The sequence below is a fragment of the Cervus canadensis genome, chromosome 17 (assembly GCF_019320065.1).
Source record: "Cervus canadensis isolate Bull #8, Minnesota chromosome 17, ASM1932006v1, whole genome shotgun sequence".
Classification (NCBI taxonomy): domain Eukaryota; kingdom Metazoa; phylum Chordata; class Mammalia; order Artiodactyla; family Cervidae; genus Cervus; species Cervus canadensis.
Window position 1 is genome coordinate 25,933,136 of NC_057402.1, and position 18,480 is coordinate 25,951,615.

The following is an 18,480-nucleotide window of genomic DNA, read 5'->3' on the forward strand; positions in this document are numbered from 1 at the left end:
ATGACAGAAGTGTTGATTTTCATCTTAAAGATAAAAACCTAGACCCTCTTAAGGGTTTTAAAATATATTTAAACTACTAACAACATTTTCTCCCATTGTTTCTCACAAATATAAAACCCTGTCTTTTGGATCTAGAATAAGGGAAATAAAACAGGAAAGAGGAAGGTAAATTTTAAAGAGGCATTTCATCATATGCCAAGTAAACTTAACTTTGTCTAAACTCCATCAGTCTCCATTAGGTCCTAGAATTTTCATGCACTTGAGTGAGAAAATGAAGATTTTGACTTGCAAAATATCAAGGAAGGGAGTGAAATTAAGTACCCATCAATACAGACATGCTGTGTGCAGAAGAGACACTTGAGATCTCTTGTCCAACTCTGGAATTGAACAGTTCTATGACCTTTGTCCAACTTATAAAGAATTCCATGTAAACAACAGCCTACCTGAACTGCGCTGCAAGAAGAGAACCAAAGTACTGTGGGTCCTACACAGGCTGCGGACGTTTCCTGTCCCTCGGCCGAGCCCTCCGCTTCTGTCAGTTACTCCATCACCGACCAACAGGTTGAAAGCAGGGCACTGGAAGCCCAGATCTTGTAACTCAAGTAGATTTGGTCTTTAATCAGCTGTCACTGGCTAACCAGCTTTACGCGCCGAGACGATAAAGCACAATACGTAACTTTCTTTCCATAACTGAACACTTAGAGGTTTTTGGGCCTACTGCGTTGAGGCGTGTTGTGAACTGTTAACTATAGTACACTTTCATATCCTCAGTCCCTCAGCTCCCAGACTGCTAACTGGAATTTCAGTCCACATGTGCCCCTCACAATTAGCAGGGTTATTTTAGGCACTGACCTAAGTTCTCAGGGAATGTAAGCTGATGGCGAGGGGGAGTCTAATGTGACAGTTGCTTGGTTACAATAGAAAGCTCATTCGAGAGGCTTACAATCTGTGTGCAGAGCTTCCTCGACACCCCACTACATGGATTTTTACTTTAGCTGAGGAGAAACACTGAAATTATTCACCTATCTTTTAATACCCACAGAAAGTTTAGGGCCATCATGAAGAACAATAATTCGACAGAGGGATTGGACAGCTGTTAAACGAAACAACTTTAAGTTCTGACTGGCAGTATTTACTCACATGGCGTGTCATTTCACAAGAAGTCCTAGCAAAAATAAACTACCCTGAATCTAATCAAGATTACCAATTCCCTTCCAGGCTCTCTTACAGAAAGCTATAAATATAAAATACTCTAAAAATTTTTCATAATTATTAAAGTTAGTTCCCCTCTACCAACTAATACATAGCTACTAGGTTCCACTATTTCTAATAAAGCACTCCACCTACTGGCTAATATGACCGTTTTACAGACTATCTCATGGGAGATAAAAGCAGAAAAACAGGAGAAGGAAACCGTGCTATGTCTCCTTACCAGTGAATTCCTCCATGCAGCACTGAATATTTTGTCTTCCAGAGGCAATATTAGATAAATTCACAAACGTTTCAACTTCCTCACCAACACCCTTCTCATGGTTTCCACAAAAGTCAGAACTCAAAGAGAGAACTTGAATTCCCAGGAATGCATGGATATAAATTAGACACAGGAAGAATTTCCTGAGCTGGAGATTTGCTGAGAACTACTTGTAGAAAGAATTAGTCAAACCTCATTCTGCATGCCCGGCTGTATCCAACTCTGTTGTGACCCCACGGACTATAGCTGGCCAGACTCCTCTGTCCATGGGATTTCTGAGGCAAGAATACTGGAGTGCGTTGCCATTTCCTCATCCAGGGGATCTTCCTAACCCAGGAATCAAACCTGCATCTCTTGTGTCTCCTGCATTAGCAGGCAGATTCTTTACCACTGAGCCACCTGGGAAGCCAAGTCAAACCTCATTCTAAGAGAAGATTAAATAAAAGGGTTGATAAATCTGTTAGGAATGGTTAGTCATGGACTCCTTAATGAGACAGCAACAAAAAGGGTTAAATCTAAAAGTCTCATCTCTTTCCTTGGCAACTGCTCTCTCAAACTTCCTGACAGTCAGCTCAATGGTCATCTCCTCTGGAAGCCACATGACTCCCCTCAGCTGGCTTAATGCCCCCTCCTAAGTGTTTTTTCAATGGTCTTGTTACCTCCTTCCTAGTTCCCCAAACAGGGAACTCAAGTCGGCAGTTCCTGTATCACATTCATCTTTGCAGAGCAGTGCTTAAATCAGCACTTGGCCCTTTGAACAGATATCAGTGAATGTTTGCTGAAAGAATGAATTGGGTGGGATGTTCTAGAATCACTGAAGCATTCATGGCCTGCTTCTGGGTTCAACAAGCCGCTCAGTCTATTCCTACTCTCCTGAGATATTGTTAGTTTAGGGTGACCAGCAGCTCTGAGGTGGCATGATAGATGTCACACAGACTCTTATAATATAAAACTGAATGACTGATGAAGGAGCAAACAAATGAATAACCACACATCAAATCTTTAGTATTAGTAAAAGTGTTCTGAGAGCCCATTCCTGGGTTCCAGTCTTAAGCCAGACCTGTTCTAGTCAGTTACTGCCAGTGATAAAAAAGAATCTACTTTCCCAAAGTCAAAGGCTTTTTCACACAGCTTCCTCTCTGAATGCAATTACCTTTTTTCTCCAGCACCCCAGCTCCCACTTCCCACAATCTGAGGTTCTTCCATTTATGATGATGATGCAGAAAGGGAAGCCCAGCAGTCAAAGCCAGTTCATAGCATGGATGAATCACAGGCTATAATGGCTACACTTTTATCTTCAAATTCTTTGAATATCTTTCAAGAATGAGGGAAAAAAGCATATTTTCTATTAGGACTCATGAAAAGTATTTGGACCACTGAATCTCTGAGGAGTTATTTTTTTCATCACTGATTTTTATCTAGAACTTGATAGCATAACCTGTGCAGTTTTTTTAAGAGAGAGAGAGAGATAACCCCAGTTCTGTGGTCAGTTATATCCTGGCAGCAAAAAAAGGAACATGCACTTCACAGAGTCCTATTTTTAATTCTCATTTAAATAGCTGTCAGCTCCTGCCAGCACGAAATAAGAAAGATGACAAAATCAAGACAAGATTTTCTGACCAGAACCAAGTATTAACACTGGATGAAAGCTATACTTACTTGAAAATTTACATACTTCTCAGCAAGTTTAAGAAGCATCCAAACATAACTTTCTATCATTCTGGCATACACCAGAAGTAGATAGATAGACAGATTAACAGATCATCCAATAGACATATTTGACTAACCTATAAAAAAGATTCTTCTAAAGTTCAGATAAGGGAAATGCATTTCTTTACTGGCTCTCATTGAGAAATATATTCATTCATTTAAATATAAATTATTTTTTTCAATATCCATTATATAGTAAGTTCTGCGCTCAGCCCTCAGAATTTTAAAAATGAAAGCACCATGGCCCCGATCCTCAAGGCACTTAGAATTTAGAAACATAGATGAGTAAATAATCACGATGCTGTTTGAGACAGAGGTGGTGTCTGCAGAGGGTGTCATGAGAACAGGAAGGTGGAAATGGGCACCCGAGTCAGAATAAGACAGAGAAGCCAGTTAAAAGAGGCGAGGTAAACCAGAGTCCCAGAGAACAAGTAAGAGAGAGGCAGACAGATTCTGTGGGGAAGCATTCAAAGAGAGGGAAAATCTGATAAGAATACCTGGAAGCAGGAGAGTACGAGGTGCTTCTGCGGAGGGAACTGAAAACATGTCAGTGTGAGAAGAGTCTAGCACACAAGGGTGGGAGTAGTCAAAGAGGCAAGAGATGGAAACAGAGGATAAGACCATTTGTCACACCGCAGGCCCGCCCAGAGGAAGGGATGTTGAGGGTAACAGCTTGCAGTACACCTTAATCCTGAGGGGCTTCTGTGGGCCTTTCGTGGTGGAGGACTTTAATTAAAATAATTCAATTAAGACATGATTTAGTTTCCCATTTGAGTCACAAATCCATGCAGATAAAATCAACTGTTGTTACATAAGAACTGCATGAAGAATATTTGATATTACTCTTTATATTTATAACCTAGATATGGGTGTAGCTATAAAAATAAGCTTCATTTCTAAAGGCACACATAACACACTTTAAAGCAATGATTCAGAATCACAGTCACTGGAGTTGGAAATTTGGTTCAACTTCCTCTCATGGTATAGGAGGAACTACCATAACCATGGTCCAGAGAAGCTGTCATTTGCTCCAGTCATATGCTAGAAAGGGGCAGGTCCTTATTTGAGGGCAGAGGTCTATGAGAATCCCACAGCACACAGTACCTGCCTTCAGTATTTGCTGCAGGGGGGTGGAGGGGTGTGAGGGGATAGGTATAATGATACAATTTTATTTTATGGGTTATAGAGAGCTATCACTAGATTGTAAGCACTGCAGCAAAGCTTAGGTAAGATCTGTATTTTAGAAGGAGCATTCCTTGTTTCAATTGGAGAGTAAGAATAGAGGTCTTTTCAGTAACTCAGACAAAGAATTGGGATAATTGGATGAAAAAGGCAGAGGGGATGGAAGAGAGTGAACATATTATGGAGACAATAGGGAAATATAATGGAAAATATTTGGCAATCAGTTGGACATGGTAGGTATGGAAGCAGAGATGTTGAGCAAGGGTAACTCCTTGTTTCCTGGCATGGACAACTGAGCAACCGAGGAGGAGGTATCTAGTGGGTTACACACGAAGAGTTTCTGCAGAAAGGAGATGTCACCTAGCCTTGAGAGGAGCAGAATGAGCCTAGAGTGACAGATGTCACAGCCAGATCACCTTCACATCCCACAGAACACTAAATGACATTCTTGGTATCTGAAGTAGTGTGTCCTACCTTCATTGTTCCCAGAAGCATGGACATAAATCATCGTTATTGGATAAATAACTAAAAATCATAAACCATTCCCTGATAATAAACCATTATACTTTGACAGTATCTTAAACTTCCATTCGTATCATTACTTGATTTCTAGTTCTGGTTATGGCAGACTAGCCTGTGCAGACCAACCTTTCTCACTGAGAATACTAGGTAAGCTGAACAAAAAAAGTATCTGTTTGAAGGCCTAAGAGAATTCCCAAGGCAGCAGGGACTTGAGACTCTTAAGATCTTACAGAGAATAGAAATTCAGAGAGCACCATTTTCCCCTTTAAGGCCTTTGCAGAGTTGTAAGCAGAACTAAGAGGTTGAGAAGCTGGGCTGAACTTCTAGCAGTTTTCAGTGCTGGAGGGACAAAACCTGGAGCTCAGAGTGCAGCAAGGAGGAGGAGCCATGCTAAAAAAAAAAAATTAAATAAAAACAAACCAAAACAAACAGACAAAAAATCAGGCTTTCAGGGAGAACCTCTAAAGAACCACTCCAGAGGAGTACAGGTAAGTCAGAAACAGGCCAGTCCTCAAAAGGAATCCAGCAAAATGTAAAAAAAGAATATATCATGACAAAGTTGGATTCATACCAGGAAAGCAATATTGTTTGAATGTTTGAATTTAATGTTTGAAGATGAAAGTTTGAAAAATAATAGGAAGATCTCTATTCAGAAAAAAATTGCTAAAAAGGCAACAGTCATGGATAAATCACATAGACATATTTTTGGCAAAGGAAGTTAGATACAAAAGAATATATCTAGCATGATTATATTTATTTTAAGCTCAAAAGCAGGCAAAACTAAACTGTTATTTAGAAATGCTTACCTGGCAGCCAAACTGTAAAGCAACAAAATGACTATCATAAAGTCAGAATGCTGGATACTTCTGAAGGGACAAAGGGGCTGAGATCAGAGGGTGTATGTGAGATGATTCTATGTTCCTAAAAAAGTTCTACTTTTGTTTAAGTTAGGTAATAATAAGTCAGATGTTTGCTTTAAAGTTTCTCAAATCAAATACGTGTGTGTGTGTGTGCGCGCGTGCATGAGTGTATATATATGTGAGAGAGAGAGAACAATTTTTAAAAGGAAATATATACTGATAGCAAGAGGTGAATGGCTAAAGAAACATACCATGTTTTTGCATAAGAAGATTCAAGATTATGAAGGTGCCAATTCTTCTAAAACTCACCTCTAAAGCAATATAAGACTAATAAAAAAAAAAAAAACAGAAAATCTTGTACCAAACAAGCTGATTTTAATTTTAATTGGAAAAATATGCTAGAATGGCAGGGAATTTTTGAAAATACCATTCTTTTCAGAACTTTTCTTTTAGTTTGAGGTAGAGACAAGGAGCCCATCAAGGCTGTATATTGTTACCCTGCTTATTTAACTTAAATACAGAGTATATCATGAGAAATGCTGAGCTGGATGAATCTCATGCTGGAATCAAGATTGCCAGGAGAAATATCAACCAGCTCAGACATACAGATGATACCACACTAATGGCAGAAACTGAAGAGGAACTAATGAGCTTCCTGACGAGGGTGAAAGAGGAGAGTGAAAAGGCTGGCTTAAAACTCAACTTTTAAAAAGCTAAGATCATAGCATCCAGTCCTATCACTTCATGGCAAACAGATGGGGGAAAAATGGAAACAGTGGCAGATTTTATTTTCTTAGACTCCAAAATCAATGTGGATGGTGACTGCAGCCATGAAATTAAAAGATGTCTCTCCTTGGAAGAAAAACTATAACAAACCTTTTTAGTATGCTTATTAAAAAGCAGAGAAATCATTTTGCAAACAAAGGTCCATGTAGTCAAAGCTATGACTTTTCTAGTAGTCGTGTACAGATATGAGAGGTGAACCATAAAGAAGGCTGAGTGTTAAAGAATTGATGTTATCGAACTGTGGTGCTGGAGAAGACTCTAGAGAGTCCCTTGGACAGCAAGGAGGTCAAACTGGTCAATCCTAAAAGAAATCAACCCTGAATATTCACTGGAAGGACTGATGCTAAAGCTGAAGCTCTAATACTTTGGCCACCTGATGCAAAGAGCTGACTTGTTGGAAAAGACCCTGATGCTGGGAAAGATTGAGGGCAGGAGGAGAAAGAGGTGGCAGAGGATATATGGTTGAATGGCATCACTGACTCAATGGCCATGAGTTTGAGCAAACTCCAGGAGATAGTGAAAGACAGAGAGGCCTGGCATGCTGTAGTTCATGGGGTTGCAAAGAGTCAGACACAACATAGCAAGTGGACAAAAACAGCCAGATAACTAATGAAACATAGTATAAAACTGTATTATATGAAGCGATGTAGTACTTCATATGTGAACAGATAAATGGAAATATAAAGCTAGAAACAGAAATGTGATGAAATTGGTATACCTGGGGAAAAGATCATTTATTCAACAAATGATATTGGGACCCTAAGGTAAACTTGAATCTTTGGTTTAAGAAAAGTTTCATTATAGGGACAACCCAACAAAGTTTATAGAAGAGGTATTAGTACAAAAGGAATACAATTGTGTTTTAAATATATAAAAAGATATTAAACCTCACACATAATAAGAGAATTATGCCAATGTTATCCCAAAATGCATGTTGTGGGTGAGGGCCTGATGCAACTCTCTCAGTTTTGAGGCATTTCCTTTCTCTAATTAGCTGCTTGCTAATAGGTATATAACTCCTTGCTAAAAACTAGCAAAGGGGCACTCTTTCTGTCCTCTTCTGATGTCTATTTCAGAAGCTTTCTCTATCTCTTTTATACTTTAATAAAATTTTATTACATACACACACACACACAATTGAAAGTTAAAACTACACTGAAATAGCATTTTCATTTATCAGATGAGCACTACCAAAGAATTAACATATGTTGAAAGAGACACACTCATATCCTGCTTGTAAGAATATAATCTTGTATAAGATTTACAGAAAATTATTTGGTAATATCTATCACAACTATCAATATTAATTATATACCCTTTGACCAGCAAATTACAATTATAAAGATTCTTTTCCTGAAGATATACTCACATAATGTAAGACAACATTATGAAGTTATTCGCTTCTGTATTGGAAATAACATAAAAACCCACTAATAGAGGACTGATTGAATAAACTGTGCTTATACATATAGTGCAAACCTATGCAGGTTGTTATTCTGATTGGACATGTTCTCCAAGGTATGTGCTGTTCTCATATGTGCAAAACATTATGTAAAGGTTGCAACATTTCCATGAAAAATAAAATGAATAATTATTCATACATCCATAATATTACTTGAACATATTTTCTGTGCCAAGCACTTTTCTAGGCCCTTGGAAAGTATTAGAGGACAAACCAGAAAAAGACAGACAATAAGAAAAAACATATAGCATAAGTGCTTTGGAGGAAGAGAAAAACAAAACAGGGGGAGTAGAGAGCGCAAAGCTGGCAGTGGGGATGCTGCTTTATATAGAGTGGTCAGGAAAGAATTTCTGACCAAGTGATATTCGAACAGAGACACCAAGGAAATGAGGGGGAGACAGGAAGGCATCTGGGGAAGTATATCTCAGGAAGTCAGAGAGCAAGTGCGGAGGTTCAGGAGTATTAAGTACGCTTAGGGTATTTAGGGAACAGCTAATGAGAACAGAATGAAGGGAAGAGTGTAGGAGATGTAGCCAGGAAGGTTGCTGGGGAGGTTGGAGGAGGCACACATCCCGCCACTGTGAGGACTTCAGGCTCTTATTCTGAGATGGAAAACCACTGGACGGGTGTCGCAGGACGGTGTGCTGGGAAGCAGACTCTACAATGAAGATTAGCATCCTGGAAGTTTTTCAGGGCAGGTGATTGATGCTAGCAGTAAAGAACCCACCTGCCAATGCAGGAGACATAAGAGATGTGGGTTTGACCCCTGCGTCAGGAAGATCCCCTGGAGGAGGACATAGCAACCCACTTCAGTATTCTTGCCTGAAGAAGCCCATGGACAGAGCAACCTGATGGGCTACAGTCCATGGGGTCGCAAAGAGTTGGACAGGACTGAAGCAACTTAGCATGCTCGCGTGCTCTTAGGATGAACTCCTGAGGAAGGGGAAGAAAGTAGGCAGAGCTGGGGAAAGGTGGGTTGTAAAGCAGTTTCAACTAATGCATCAGTCCAGCCCACACGGAACTCTGAAACTGAAAATACCCTTCAAATTGTCCAAAGTTGTAATGCGGGGCCAGGCCTTTATAACCCCACATTGCTTAAATACAGCATGAAAATGGACACTGCAGTAGTGAGTTTATCAAAGGGTGGGAGAAGAGGAATTGGAAACAGTAATTGGAGACAACTTTTCAAGTATTACTGCTATAAGGGGAGCAGAGAAGCAAGGTGGTAGCTGAAAGGGAATGTACAAGTCAAGGAAGAGTTTTTCCTCTTTCGGGCTGGGCTATGTTACTGCTTGTTTGTGTACTGAAGGGACTAATGCAACTTATATTTGTTTTGGAAGAATCTATATTAAATTGATGGCAACGATTGCCTCTAGAGAAGAGAACTGTGAGACTGGATAATAAGGGTAGGAGGGAGGCATCAGTATTTACAATTTTGTAATTTGCATGCATTATCTAATCACAAGTCAATCAATATACAAAGTAGAACAAATAAAATAGATACTTATAATATTGACACAAAAAGTGATCCTAAATTATTATGTGAAGTAAGCTAATTAATAGTAGCCAGTATGTTTTTAAAATTATATAATATGAATATTAACTTAGACTAAAAGTCTAGAAAAATATACCAAGTTGTCCACAGAGGTTATCTCAAAAAATATAGTAGGAGAATTCTCATTTATCTGTTTGATTTTTCACAACAATCTTGTATATCAGGAAAATTTTTTTCATATTTTAAAAGTATCTTTATCATATATGAATTTGTAAATACGAATTAATCTTCAGTGTGCTGAAGCAACAAGGAAACCAACTAGATACTTTCCTGGGTCACTGAACTCTTCAGGCATGAGAAGATGGGGTAGGGGCTGAGGGGGAATACAAAGTCAGACCTGGGCTGATTGAGTAAAAGTGTAGTGAACTCCGGCTTCTAAGAGCACATCTCACACTGCTTTACCTACCAAACCATGCCTACCACAGTGACACCTAAATTCAAACAAATAATAAATGAAAATAGATTTCTTTAATATTTGGACTCTATATGGGTTTATAAATCATAAAACCATTTCTTCCTTCCTTTCTGACTGCCATGTGAGTCACTTTACACAAATGTCTACAAACCATGGAAAGAAATCCAACATCAAAAAGCATGACCACCTATGAATGGGCACCTTGACCCTGAACGGAGTACAAATGTTTAAGAAGAGAGCCCTTTGGATTCTTCATATTGTGCTATTATTTCAATTACAAGACTTCAGGGCTTAATACAGATCATTCATTAATACAAGAGTCCACACAGGAGAAGTTCGTATTCAGGTCAGTTGTGAATTTTTTTCTCTTAAAATATGACTCCAGCATTCTCTGAGTTGGGGCTACGTTCAGCTGCTTCTTTATTTTAAATATCTGCCACAGCAGCCAATATTTCTCTCTCAACCAACAGCTGTCTATCACTTGTTTGAATTTGTTGAAATGTGAATATACATTTAGTCAGAACATGCTCCTCAAAGGAAGAATATTAAGAGACCTAAACCTCAACTTCAAGGTCCAATGTTCTCATATTTACAAAAAGATTGTTTTTTTCCTCTCACAGCTCAAGACACCCTGCAAATCCCAGACTGGCCTCACAAGGACTAAACAGTCACGGTGCCAGCATGAAGAAGGTAAAGAACTCAACAAAGCCCTGAGCGCAGGAGTTGTGAGAAAACATAAACATATGTGTCTGCCCACCTATATGGTATAAAAAATGTTCAGGATATAATATTAAGTTAAAAAAACAACATATACAATTGTGACGGAGTCGAAGTCCAATTTTTGTACACATGTAAGTAAAAACTGGGAAAGGGAACTATATCAAGAAGGATTATTGTGGGTATCTCTAGTGGGCCATAGGTGATTTTTTATTTTCTCCTCATTTTTATAAGAATATGTGCTATTGTTATAATCAAGGGGAAATAATAGAAGTGATTTTTAAAAGCAATTGTATACAATGCCAAAAATCAATCAAAGTGGGAAGGGGTATTTCCCTGATATAAGCTACATGTTCCTAAGTCTAAACTCAATGGCATTTCTTTCTCAGAAAGTATTTTCCTTATGTTCCTGGGGGTTCTTTAACATGTCGAATTCTCTTAGAAATAGGATTAGGCAGCCCTATCTCCTCCTTCCTCCCACTGTATTTTCCTTAACACTTTAACTTGAGACTAGCTCCTCCCTCCTGGATACTAATTGTATTCTGAACCAAAGACAACATAGCAGAAATCAGGAGTTCATGGTGAATGATAAATTCCATTACACCAAGAAGCCTTGCTCATGCCACTCTTTCATTCTCTATCTGAATCCAACTATTTGCTCTTCCTCCACTTGTGTAGCCATCTCCCATCTGAAGGAGTCATAGCCAGCTTTATTCATACCCATCTGAAGGAGTCATAATTCTTCATACATATCACAGTGGAGTTTGTATGTCCTGGTTTCTCCCCATAAAACCTACCCTGGTATAAACCCTCTTTTTCTGACGTGCACCTTGGGCAGACATATACTTCAGGCTAAATCTAGTTTCCACATGCTAATTATCTTTCTGATATCAAACTACATTTTTGCGTTTTCTGATGGCAGAGGTCTCCACTGATGTGTCTTCTGTCTCATTTGGCTTTCCCTCTGAGGATATTCAGTTCATCTTTAATCCTCATCATCATGGTGTATTAGCTTAACTGCTGCTGCTTCACATCTTGACTTCATTTGCAGCCTGGAATTTTCCTCCTCACAATTCACTTACTTAACTCTTTAGTCATCTGTTTAGCAGAAGGACCCTCAGCTCCTAACATCGATCCCTTTGTTTCACAGATCCGAGTGTGATGTCTTCTTGTAACATTTGATAAAAATCACATAGGAACTTGGCTTTCAGGTGCATGTGTGTGCAGGCGTGTGTGTGTGTGTGTGTGTGAGAGAGAGAGATATGCTTCTTGGCATCAACATTCACTGAAGTTGGCTCTTAACCATTAAATATGGAAGCCCCAAACTCCATACATGGCAATGCTCAGTAAATATTTTGCTCTTAGTGTTTCCTTCTGGCATTTAGGACTGGATGCCCACTAGATCTGTCCTGTCCAGCTATGTGAAAGATTCACTGTGGATGCTAAACCCAGTCAGGCAATGCCTATTGACTGACAAATCTAAGACTCTCATCATAATAGCTACATTCGTATGGCACTTATTATGGCCAGACATCATTCTAAGCATTTCACAAATACTATTTAATTTCTGTTCATTACAATCCTATGAAGTAGATACTATTATTATGATCACCATTTTACAGAAAAGGAAAAAGGGGCACAGAGAACTGCCTTTTGTAGCTGTGTAAGAGGTGGGGCTGGAATTTGTACCCAGACAGTTGGGCTCCAGGAATCAACTCCCTTAACCACCACTCTAAATTGTCTTTCATATGTAGCAAGATCGCTATAAATAAAAATGCTTCGTTACTGAAAAGATCTGACTAAATTGAGTTTGGGAACCAAAGTAGTAAATATGCCACAAGGCATTTTTGCAAGTCTGTGATACACACTTGTCTTGAATTGTGGCACTAAGTAAGTTTGTCAGGACAGACACGCACACACATATGGTAGCCAAGTTGCCTTGGGGCTGAGCTTCAACCAGCCAGTCTAAGCCACTCCTTGGGAGAACTGTGAACCCCACCCTCAACTTCCTTTTTCATCTGCTTCTACTTATGGAATTTTTTTCTCTGTCTATTATTTTTAACTCTGTGATTCAGAATGATCCTCAATTTGGGGTCCAACATCTAATAGCTTTAATCTTCATCTACACAATTAAAATATAGCTAGATTAAATGCTAGGTATGAGAAAGAAGGCTAGGAGACTTAGACTTCTATACAAGTTATCTTAATACAATGCATCTTTGAGGTAATTTACACAAAGGAAGCTCAAATGAAACCTTTTCTAGGCCCCATTTTGCTGTTTGCTCTAGTCTGAACAGAGTCTGAGCTGGCATTGGGGCTCTTAAAAAAGAAGGCTCCATGATTTTTCCCTAGGCTGCTCAACCCAATCTAAGGAGCTGCTTCTATAGACCCACCCTCCTTCTCTCCCCTTCTGTTGATAACCCTTTAAAAAACTAATCACTGCAAGAATGTTAAGTGCTTGAGGTCAGAATTTTTGTCAGTTTTGTCATTGCTATGCCAAGGATGAATGTCTGACATATGGTAGGCTCTCATTAAGTATTTCTTGAATTGATAAATACATTGTAAGATACCAGAATATAAATATAAGTATGTTTAAGAACAATATATTGAACTTTTGTTTCAGCATAAAAATAGCACAATTTAAAGGCACAAACTAGATAATAATTACAAAACTGTTGTTGTTCAGTCACTAAGTCATGTCCAACACTTGGCAACCCTATGGAATGCAGCACTTCAAGCTTCCCTGTCCTTCACTATCTCCCAGAGTTTGCTCAAATTCATATCCATTGAGTTGATGATGCCATCCAACCATCTCATCCTCTATCGTCCCCTTCTCCTGCCGCCTTCAATCCTTCCCAGCATCAGGGTCATTTCCAATGAGTTAGCTCTTCCCATCAGGTCGCCAAAATATTGGAGCTTCAGATTCAGCACCAGTCCTTCCACTGAATGTTCAAGGTTGATTTCCTTTAGGATTGACTGATTTGATCTCCTTGCTGTAGGGCTTCCTTTGTGGCTTAGCTGGAAAAGAACCTACCTGCAATGTGGGAGACCCCTGGAAAAGGAAAAGGCTACCCACTCCAGTATTCTGGCCTGGAGAATTCCATGGACTGTATAGTCCATGGGGTCGCAAAGAGCTGGACATGACAGAGCGACTTTCACTTTGTCCAAGGAACTCTCAAGAGTCTTCTCCAGCACCACAGCTCAAAAGCATCAATTCTTTTGTGCTCAGCCTTCTTTATGGTCCAACTCTCACATCCATACAGGACTACTGGAAAAATCATAGCTTTGACTGGATGGATCTTTGTTGGCAAAGTGATGTCTCTGATTTTAATATGCTGTCTAGGTTTGTCATAGCTTTTCTTCCAAGAAACAAGCATCTTTCAATTTCATGGCTGCAGTCACTATCCACAGTGATTTTGGAGACCAAGAAAATAAAATCTGTCACTGTTTCCACTACTTCCCCATCTATCTGCCATGAAGTAATGGGACTGGATGCCATGATCTTAGTTTTTTTGAAAGTTGAGTTTTAAGAAAGCTTTTCCACTCTCCTCTTTCACCCACATAAAGAGGGTCTTTAGTTCCTCTTCACTTTTTGCCATTAGAGTGAAATCATCTGCGTTTCTGCAGCTGTTGATATTTCTCCCAGCAATGTTGATGCCAGCCTGTGATTCATCCAGCCTAGCATTCTGCATGATATATTCTGCATAGAAATTAAATAAGCATGGTGACATACTCCTTTCTCAATTTTGAACCAGACCATTGGTCCATGTCCAGGTCTAACTGTTACTTCTTGATTTGCATACAGGTTTTACAGGAAACAGGTAAAGTGGTCTGGTATTTTCATCTCATTAAGAGTTTTCCACGTTTGTTGTGATCCACATAATCAAAGGCTTTGGAGTAGTCAATGAAACAGAAGCAGATGTCTTCCTGGAATTCCCTTGCTTTTTCTATTATCCAAAAGATGTTGGCAATTTGGTCTCTGGTTCTTCTGCCTTTTCTAAATCCAGCTTGTACATCTGGAAGTTCTCGATTCATGTATTACTGAAGCCTAGCTTGAAGGATTTTAAGCATTACCTTGCTAGCATGTGAAATATGCACAATCATACAGTAGTTTGAACATTCTTTGGAACTGCCTTTCTTTGGGATTGGAATGAAAATGAAACTTTTCCAGTTCTGTGGTCACTGTTGAGTATTCCAAATTTGCTGGTATATTGAGTGCAGCACTTTAACAGCATCATCTCAGGATTTTAAGTAGCTCAGCTGGAATTCCATCACCTCCACTAACTTTGTTAGTTGTAATGCTTCCTGATACCCACTTGACTTCACACTCCAGAACATCTGGCTCTAGGTGAGTAACCACACCATCGTGGTTATCCGAGTCATTAAGATCTTTTTTGTATTCTTGCCACCTCTTCTTCATCTCTTCTACTTCTGTTAGGTCCTTGCTGTTTCTGTTCTTTATTGTGCCCATCTTTGCATGAAATGTTCCCTTGGTATCTCCAGTTTCCTTGAACTGATCTCTAGTCTTTACCATTTTATTTTTTTCCCTTTTTTCTATTGTTTTCCTCTATTTCTCGGCATTGCTCACTTAAGAAGGCTTTCTTACTTCTCCATGCTATTCTCTGGAACTCTATATTCAGTTTTCCATATCCTTGTCTTTCTCCTTTTCCTTTCACTTTTCTTCTTTTCTCATCTGTTTGTAAGGCCTTCTCATACAACCACTTTACCTTCTTGCATTTCTTTTTCTTGGGGGTGGTTTTGGTCACCACCTCCTATACAATGCTATGAACCTCCAGCCATAGATTTTTAGGCATTCTGTCTACCAGATCTAATCCTTTGAATCTATCAATCACCTCCACTATATAATCATAAGGGATTTGATTTAGGTCATATCTGAATGGTCTGGTGGTTTTCCCTACTTTCTTCAATTTAAGCCTAAATTTTGCAATAAGGAGCTGATGATATGAGCCACAGTCAGCTCCTGGTCTTGTTTTTGCTGACTGTATACAGCTCCATCTTCAGCTGCAAAAAAATATAATCAATCTGATTTCAGTATCGACCATCTGGTGATGTCCATGTGTAGAGTCATCTACACATGTTGTTGGAAGAGGATATTTTCTATGACTAGTGTGTTATCTTGGCAAATTCTGTTAGCTTTTGCCCTACTTCATTTTGTACTCCAAGGCCAAACTTGCCTGTTACCTCAGGTATCTCTTGCCTTCTTACTTTTGCATTCTAATACCCTACAATGAAAAGGATATCCTTTTCTTGGTGTTAGTTCTAGAAGTTCTTGTAGGTCTTCATAGAACTGTTCAGCTTCTTTGGCATCAGTAGTTGGGGCACAGACTTGGATTACTGTGATGTCGAATGTTTGCCTTGGAAACGAACCAAGATCATTCTGTTGTTTTTGAGGCTTCACCCAAGTACTGAATTTTGGACTCTTTTCTTGACTATGCAGGCTACTCCATTTCTTCTAAGGGATTCTTTCCCACAGTAGTAGATATAATGGTCATCTGAATTAAATTTGCCCGTTTCCATCCATTTTAGTTCACTGATTCCTAAAATGTCGATGTTCACTCTTGCCATCTCCTGCTTGACTGCGTCCAATTTACCTTGATTCATGGCCCTAACAGTCCAGGTTCCCGTGCAACATTGTTCCTGAAAGCATCAGACTTTACTTTCACCACCGGCTGCATCCACGGTTGACCGTGCTTTTCACTTGGCCCAGCCCTTCATTCTTTCTGAAGCTATTTCTCCCCTCTTCTCCAGTAGCATAGTGGACACCTACCTACCTAAGGGGCTCATTTTCCAGTGTCATATCTTTTTGCCTTTTCATACTGTTCATGGGCTTCTTGAGGCAATAATACAGGAGTGATTTGCACTCCCTCCTCCAATGGACCCTGTTTTGTCAGAACTCTCCACCATTACCTGTCGATCTTGGGTGACCCTGCATGGCATGGCTCACAGCTTCATTGCGTTACACAAGGCAGTGATCCACGTGATCATTTTGGTTAGCTTTCCATGACCGTGTTTTTCATTCTGGTGGCTATGGGATTGTAGTTCTTGCTTCTGTCTGCCCTCTGCTGGGTGAGGATAAGAGGTTTTAACTGCAATATTACGTAGTTTAACATGGTGTTAAAACATTTTTATGGCTAGTTGAAAGAGCTGAAAATGATTTCTGGTTGCAGACTTGGCTCTCAGATTAAGAAGCAAGGATTAAGGTGAGCAACTGGTTGTATGCTAGTGCTGCAAACAGGTGACTTTGCTTGAATCTCCACACTGAGGAGATCCGTCAATATGCTCCTTTTGAAGCTTTGCTCCTCACAAAATAGTCAATGTGTACCTGCCATCAGTCCTTCAAGACACCTTGCCCAAATGGCACCTTCAAAATACAAACCATCAAAATTCAAGGAAGATGATTAATTGGGGGGTGGCGGGGAGAGGAGCGAGGGCTGCATCTGAAGCAGGTATAGTCAGTGCGATAGCAGAATGGTATAGTAAATAAGAGTAGGCCTGGAGATAGTCTGAAAGTCAGTCTTAGCGTTCTTATTAACAACTTTGACTCCTTGGGAGAGAAACTTAACCTTTGTGCCTCAGTTCCTTCATTCGTTAAGACAGGACTAGACACAAGTCATAGGATGAGGATTAAATGTGACACTACATGCATAGTACCTTATTATGCCAATAGCAAGTGCGGAATAAAAGTTCACTCTGATTATTATACATTTACGAACCATTAAAAGTAAAGTATAAAAGAATACTACACTAAGATTTCTTTTCCTTTGTATAATGCCCATCATGCCGTAGCTCTGGCTTTATTTTCAGAGAGAAAACTTAAACAAATACACTTCTTATGTCGCAAATAAAAATGTAAAATTGAGCATGAATGCTCTAGAGCTGTGGAAGTGAACCAATGCACAAGTTCTTCCCAAATGAATGGAAAGTTAGTTTTCACCTGAAAAAAAAATCAATATACTTCCTATCTTTCAAATCAAAGAGGAATAAACAAATATACAGAAATGTTAGACAGAGATGTGGAATCAGAACAAATTTTGGAAACTAAGTGAACTGCAAACACCAAACTGAATTTTTAAGCTAAATAAGAGATCAAGTAGACTGGAAACATACCCCATGTAGAGAACTTCAATCCTCATCTCCCTCAGGGAGAAGCAATAGTTTCCTGCAAGCTGCAACCCCTATTTCTTTTCTGTTTGTGAACTACAAGCCAGCCCCATTTGGAATTTAGTTTGGTTACAAATAAGTTTGTCGGTCCGTTTGTTTACCTTGAAGTCTTTTTTTTCTCTCCTCCAAGAATTCTAAGGATAAAATTCATAGTCACTCTTTCTTTTTTTTTTTTAAACCAGAGAACTCGTTTGTATAGTAGAAGCTGAACCAAGTGAAATTACCTACATTTAACTGCCTTTGACCTACAAAAAGAGCAATTTCATATGGCTCCACTTCATTTGTTGTAAACTGGATGGATGTGGTCTTGGGAGAACTGGGAGGTAAGGAAGTGAATGGATAAGAAGAAGGGCTGTGTTTCCCAATGAATCTTTACTTCATTTCTTCAAAGTTGTTGTATCACAAAGCTAAACAGTTGTTGAGGAATTGGAACTGCTTTGCAGGGAAGGAATTAAATGCTTTCAGTATTGATGAAAAGACAATGTGTTGCTAACAGCAGCAGACCCATGACCCAACGGTATGAGGAGGTGACAAGGAAGTAAACCACTAGCCAAGCAAAGAAAACAATGGCTTTCTTCCCCCTGCGCTGGGATGAAAGCTGCATATGCAGTAGGTGAA

At 39.3% G+C, this 18,480-nt stretch overlaps 1 protein-coding gene and 1 long non-coding RNA gene across 4 annotated transcripts in view; one reads left to right on the forward strand and one right to left on the reverse strand.

The window, feature by feature from the left end:
* AKAP6 (A-kinase anchoring protein 6) overlaps positions 1–18,480 on the reverse strand; it is a 486,105-nt gene that overhangs the window by 319,974 nt on the left and 147,651 nt on the right. The window lies entirely within an intron of this gene.
* Positions 9,875–18,181, forward strand: LOC122455085. The gene is made up of 3 exons (XR_006273582.1): positions 9,875–10,309; positions 10,584–10,653; positions 18,045–18,181. It is a non-coding gene; the product is annotated as an uncharacterized LOC122455085 (long non-coding RNA).